The sequence below is a fragment of the Mastomys coucha genome, unplaced genomic scaffold (genome assembly GCF_008632895.1).
Source record: "Mastomys coucha isolate ucsf_1 unplaced genomic scaffold, UCSF_Mcou_1 pScaffold7, whole genome shotgun sequence".
In the NCBI taxonomy this organism is placed as follows: Eukaryota; Metazoa; Chordata; class Mammalia; order Rodentia; family Muridae; genus Mastomys; species Mastomys coucha.
In genome coordinates this window covers 58,399,431-58,406,343 of record NW_022196913.1, presented here as the reverse complement: position 1 = coordinate 58,406,343, position 6,913 = coordinate 58,399,431, and the positions used below count along the sequence as shown (strand labels likewise).

Here is a 6,913-nt window from a genome sequence, read left to right as displayed (position 1 = left end):
TCTCTCCCTCTCTCTCTCCCTCTCCCTCTCTCCCCACCTGTTTCCCAAGGGCCCAGAAGCTGCCCAGGCCCAGGTAAGAATGTGAAGCTCAAAAAATACCCTGAGTGCTTGCATCAGTGCATTTATGGCTGTCAGTACAGCAAACTAGCAAACAGAAGAACCAAGTTCCTTTGGTTTCTAAAATCTCTTGACTATTTCAAGAAAGGCATAGAACCTTTCTTGCCAAAGCCACTCTGAAGTGGGTGTTTTCCTGGTTCGACTCCCGTTTTTGCTCATTTGTCTGCTTTGGCTCTTTCTCTAGCAGTGAATGGGAAGATAGAAGATCCTGGGTTTTGAGTGGTACAGAGGAGCAGCTGCCTCCCTGCCCTGGTCATGTGTCTAGAGTGAGCAATGAAGGAGACTTCGTACTTCAGCTGAGGTCTCTGTCGCTGTCTTAATTTCCTGTCCACTGTGAGACAAACATATGAAAATCCTTCCCAGTCTAATTACAGTTGAAGGGAGTATTACGGTAATCTGTGTCTTCTAAATCTGTTCTCTTACATTTTGTCTGTTTGTTTTTATTATGTGTATAATGTGTATATGAGTGCGGGCATGAGGGTGCACGCACAGGCTACTACATGCTTGTGCGGTCAGAGCACATCTTTAGGAGCTGTTCCTTGCAGGTTTCCTCCCTGTTGGAGACCTGCTCTCTTGTTGTTCCTGCCACATGCGTACTCCAGGCTTGCAGGCCCATGATTACCAAACTCACCTGTTTGCATCTGCTGTCCTGTAGTAGGAGTGCTGGGATTACAGACGTGCACCACTGCATTTAACTTTTCACATGGTTTCCTGATATCTAAACCCAAGTCGCCACGCTCCTGTGGAGGATGCTTTTTCAGGCTGAGCCACCATCCCTGCTGCCTATTTTTTAATAGATAAAGAAAGAGGCAATGATGTGGACTTTAACGCACTAATGGCTCTCAGGTTGGTCACTGGGTATCATCGGTGCTTGGCTGAGGACTCCTGGCAGTTTTCATTTTTGAATGCAAAGCTTGTGTGAGTTTTTCTAGGATTGCCTTGTCTGCTTAGGATCTGAAAAGGCTGTTTTCCTTCCACAAGCTAAAAGAGACACAGATTTGGTTCAAACCCAAGGAATTAGCTTCCATTTCCTAAACTATCCTGACAGTACTGGCTTTCTCCCAGCTCCTTCCGTGTGAGTGGGAGGGCTGCATAGAAAGCCCAGTTTCCTCTCTGGAGTCCGAGCAGATCCAGCCGAGTCAGCAGGGTTGGTGTGCAGAATTGGTTCTAGCTTCAGGGAACCATGTGTGGGGCTGAGCTGTCTGCTCCAGTGCATGGTGGGAGCTGATGCTAGCCACTAGGGATCTTTGTCTCTGGTGGAAAATTGGAATTGCAGAGTCAACATTTTGCTTTCTGATGAACCTTGGTGATTCTTCGAGCCCCATGCCCTACTGCACAGGTGAGGGGATTAAAGTAGACGTGGTGTCTTCATCCATTTTGATTGGCTAGAGCAAATCCCCCGCATCTGGGTGCTTTATGAGGTGAAGAGATCTATGTGGCTAATGACTTTGGGGCTGGAAGTCTAAAATGGTGCGGTCCTATCTAGTTGGCCTCTGTAAAAACATCGCAGTGAAGTATCAAGGCATAGCATCGCCATAGAAGGGCATGAGACCTCACATGGAGATGGAGCTAGCATGGGATGACCTGAGGAAGCCCATCTCACTGTGTAACAGCCCATGCTAACCAATCTAGATCCACAAGAAGGGAACTCATACTCGCCATGAAACCCTGAATTCTTCTTCATATCCAATGCTTCTTAGAAAAACGAAGCACTCCCAATATTGTTCTACGGGTGTCAAGCTACCAACGTACACCCGTTGGTAGCTTGGGTGAGGCTGACTGTGTTAGTGACAGACCCAGACCTTCAGCCCCTTTTTACATCCTTACTTCCCTCCTGTACAAGCCGGGTGCTAACCCAGTGTGTCAAAATAACTAGCAAGAGGTATGAAGGGGCAGCGTTGAGGTTAAAGAAGAACCAAGTAGAAGATAATCACACACACACACACACACACACACACACACACACACACACACACACAGTATGTATATATATTATTTATAATATATAATAGAGTGTACATAATATACGTGGGTGAAATTGTAACTACAAAATTCATTACTTTCTATGTTAACCAACAATTTTAATAAGAATAATGCTCTGGTAATTTAGTCAAAGGAAGTTCCGAGGTAAGGAGGAAGGAAGGAGAGACAGATGGAAGAAGAGTAAGAAAGGATAAAGAGAGGTAGGGAGAAGGGGAAGAAGGAGAGGGGAGTGAGGCCAGGCAGAGATAAAGGTGGCTACAGGAAAGAGCAGAGTCCTGGCAGGTCCCTAGCCTGGGTCCTCACTACGCCAGGGAACACCAGGCTCATATTGTTCCTTAAACGGCAGTGATGCTTCCAGCTCGCAAACCTTTGCCTGGGCCAGCTCCTCTCTGAAACCCCTTCCCGGTTGGTTCACACATCTTTTCCTCTAGGGAGGCACTCTGACCCCACTTCACTCCCAGCTCTGAACAGTACCCTCCATCACAGCCTCCCGAAGCTTCCTCTCCTCCTGTCGGCAAGTTCATGGTAAGTTCATATCTGTTCTCCACTGGACTTGGAGCATCTAAGCACAGGCATCTGCTGTCTCCCTGGTGCCTGGCTCGGGGCCGGTCCCAGGACAGACCTAGTGAGGGAGGTGATATGCGCTTGCAGAGCCACTCAGAGAAAGGAGCATGGCCTAAGCAAAAGCCTCTTGTTCTGAACACCAAGCCATCAAAAAATAAGATTAAATTAATGCCACGGGTAATTACAGCTGAGGCTCCAGACGGCAGGCGCGTGCATTTCTCCCCTTCTAATTATCCATGTCAAATTTAAGAAATAATTATTCCGTTCTAACCCACCACAAAGAAGCAGCCTCCTCAGCAGCAGAGGCACCAAACAAATAAAGCAGGGTTTCTCCTGTGGATGGATAATCATGTTCAATCAGCAGATGCCCATTTTCTAAGGAGGTATCAGATTGCCTGGCTAATGAAAACCTCCTGGGCTCTAACAGAGGCCCAGCTAGACAACTGTCACCACTGGTGTTCCCTGGCATCTCTGGAATTGCACAGTCACTGGCACAGTGCTGAAATCTTCTCCATGTACTGTTTCTAAAAGCAACACTGCAGAAACCCAGGCTGGGCATATTAACTAATTAGTAGATGGGTCTTTGTCATGTGTTACATCCCCTCTTCACTTCAGTCATCCATTGGACTCCTGACAGCCTCTGTTTGAGGGCTAACACCTGAGAGCTAAGACAGATGCTCTCTGTTGACTGTTTGTCTTTGAAGAAGCCGCCTGACCACGCCTACCGCCTGAATACACCCATCGCCTGAGCACGCCCACTGCCTGAGTATGTCAGCCCACAGAAGATCTTCTGAACCTGGAGACTTTGGCACCTGAACTTTCTTTGTAGTTAATCCAGAGACTTGTTTTCACTTTCCCCTGTGATTATAAAAACCCTTGTTTGTTCTCAGTAAAGTGGAGCCTTGATTGGGACGCAACTTGGCTTCGAGTTTTCTCTTGCATTTTAAACCCTCTCTTTCAGGTCCTTTATTCCCTCCTAACTGAGGTGAACCCTGTTTATGAAACTGCAGGCAGTTTCAGTCATATATTTATATAATCTATAAATAGCCATTGTGTGGGTGTAAGTCAACAATAGTCTAAACAGAAAGATTAAACATGACCTTATCTTAGGTCACTGAACCGCACCTGGACCTATCTACTGCCCATATTGTGTTAGGGGACACACTTAAATCAACTAGGGGCCAATAATACTATCAGTTTCCACTCAAAGTATCCCTTTTGTGTAAGATCTGTTAGCACCTCCTGGAAGAGGCCAGCCCATTGCTGCCTCAGAGTTTTAAGGGTACAATCATCAGAAGACTGAGGTGGGTTCAATATTTCACAGCCTACAGAATCTGAATCAAGAGTGCCCTCCCATGATCTGGACTACATAACCCATGTGGACACCCACCGGTAAATCCCCTTGGGCCTCTTTCTATTTACTTCCACCCCAAATTCATTCTCTTTTTGTGCCTCTGGATCAACACATATCAAGCCAGACACTTTTGTCTTGGCTGTGCTGAGGGGAAGGGCACAGACATGGAATTCATTGTTTCAATCGTCTTAGTTACTTTTCTATTGTTCTGACAAAACATCTTGCCACAGGAAACTTATAAAAGAAAGCATTTAATTTGGACTCACAGTTTCAGAGAGTTAGAGTCAAAGATCATCATGGTGAGGAACATGACAGCAGACAGGCTGGTCTGGTGCTGCAACAGTAGCTGAGAGCTTACTTTTTATCCACAAGCATGAGGTGCTGGGGATTGGGGGAAGATGAGGAGGGTAAAAAGGAGTGGAGTAGGAGGGAGTGGAGGGAGAGAGGGACGGAGACAATAACCAAGAATGTCATGGGCGTCGGAAACTGCACAGCCCACACCAGTGACAACACACCTCTTCTAACACAGTTAGATTCTTCTGATCCTTCCCAAACAGCTCCACAACCGGGGACCAAACTATCAAACATATGCTAGGGTGGGCTAAAGACTGCCAATTTTCTCCTTTTCTTTTTTCTTTCTTCTTTTCTATTTTTTTTAAATTGAAAATTGGGTTTTTTATACATTATTTTCTGTCTACAGTTTCCCTTCCCCAACTCCCCTGACCCTCGCCACTTCCCTACCCACTCAAATCCACACGGCTTCTTTCTCTCTTTCATTAGAATACAAACAGCCATCTAAATTAATGATAATTAAATTGAATTAAATTAGGTGAAATAAAAAACAAACAGAAGTAAAGGAGCCAAAGGGGAGGAAAACACAAGAAACACATATAGATGCAGGGACACATGGATTCACCCATAAATAAATTCCATAAAAACACAAAACTGAAAAACCATAATCTATACACCAAGGACCTGTAGCATCAGAACAAAACAGAAGCCCCAACACAGCATTATGAAACAAAGAATCTCCACAAACACCACTGAGTTGGTTTTATATTGGGCATCTACTGTTGGGAAATGTCTGATAGTTTTCCAACGGCTGTGGGAGGTTTCAAACACTTTATTTTTTGTGGAAGGCAGTGCATAGTGTATCATCCCATGCAGGTATCTCTGCCTTGTGATTTGGACCTTAGGGTAGGCTGAAGGACGGGATGCAGCTACTTAGGAAGGCCAAGCCGGGGGCAGACACAGCAAACAGCAGCCTTGATGGGCAGCAGGCCAAGTTTGCATCATAGTCTTAGACAAACGTTTCTCAAATAATCACTGTGCGGTAGCTGCCTCTGCAGCACCGTGATCAAACACCAGCCAGAAAGAACATACAGAAACAAAGGCTTGCATTGCCTCACGATTTCAAAAGCGCCAGTCAGCCTGGGCAAAGAGCGCATGGTGCAGGGGAGTGGCTCACATGGTGGTGGCCAACAAGTAGCCAGAAGGGACCAAGAGGAGATGAGGAGATGAGTTCCAGTCTCTATAGGAATGCTTCTCCAAGTTGTCTTCCACTTCCTGCGTTTCCCCACCTTCTCATGATGACGTCACGCTGCCACCCTGCCGGGGAATCTGTTCTCTTTAGGAAGACCAGAGTCTTTATGATCTAATCAGGTCCAGAAGAGCCAATCACAGACGCACCAGAAGGGCGCTTTATTATCCCTTAGGGATTTAAAATCTGATCAGTTGTTAATCAGGACTCAGCACTACTCTGGAGGCCATGGCACCTCTCCCTCACCCTTACACAGCTGTGTATACTATGCCAAGGAGTTTCCTCTCATCTACCCACCTGCTAGTTTCTCCACAAGAAACAAACTGTTTCCACACCATTCTTTCTCCACACACACAGAGCCTGACACTAGAGTTCCTGTGTAGCAAGTGAGAGGCTTTGGGCTCAGTCTGCCTTCAGTACAGAGGGAGCACTCTGCCTTCAGTACAGAGGGAGCACTTAGCCTTCAGTACAGAGGGAGGACTCAGCCTTCACTACAGAGGGCTCAGCTTTCAGTACAGAGGGAGCACTCTGCCTTCAATACAGAGGGCGCACTTAGCCTTCAGTACAGAGGGAGCACTCAGCCTTCACTACAGAGGACTCAACTTTCAGTACAGAGGGAGGACTCAGCCTTCACTACAGAGGGCTCAGCTTTCAGTACAGAGGGAGCACTCTGCCTTCAGTACAGAGGGAGCACTCAGCCTTCAGTACAGAGGGAGCACTTAGCCTTCAGTACAGAGGGAGCATTCAGCCTTCAGTACAGAGGGAGCATTCAGCCTTCAGTACAGAGGGAGCACTCAGCCTTCAGCACAGAGGGCACACTCAGCCTTCAGTACAGAGGGAGGACTCAGCCTTCAGTACAGAGGGAGGACTCAGCTTTCAGTACAGAGGGAGCACTCAGCCTTCAGTACAGAGGGAGGACTCAGCCTTCAGTACAGAGGGAGCATTCAGCCTTCAGTACAGAGGGAGCACTCAGCTTTCAGTACAGAGGGAGGACTCAGCCTTCAGTACAGAGGGAAGACTCAGCCTTCAGTACAAAGGGAGCACTCAGCTTTCAGTACAGAGGGAGGACTCAGCCTTCAGTACAGAGGACTCAGCCTTCAGTACAGAGGGAGGACTCAGCCTTCAGTACAGAGGGAGGACTCAGCCTTCAGTACAGAGGGAGCACTCAGCCTTCAGTACAGAGGGAGGACTCAGCCATCAGTACAGGGGGAAGACTCAGCCTTCAGCACAGAGGGAACACTCAGCCTTCAGTACAGAGGGAGGACTCAGCCTTCAGTACAGAGGGAAGACTCAGCCTTCAGTACAGAGGGAGGACTCAGCCTTCAGTACAGAGGGAGGACTCAGCCTTCAGTACA

The 6,913-nt window shown here is 47.3% G+C and overlaps 1 long non-coding RNA gene across 2 annotated transcripts in view; it reads left to right on the top strand.

Moving 5' to 3' along the window:
- Positions 1-512, top strand: part of LOC116082063 — a 3,956-nt gene extending 3,444 nt beyond the window's left edge. For both annotated transcript variants that reach the window (XR_004115155.1, XR_004115154.1), the window contains exon 3: positions 302-512. This is a non-coding gene — a long non-coding RNA (uncharacterized LOC116082063). The remainder of the gene's footprint in view (positions 1-301) is intronic.
- Positions 513-6,913: the final 6,401 nt, after the last annotated feature.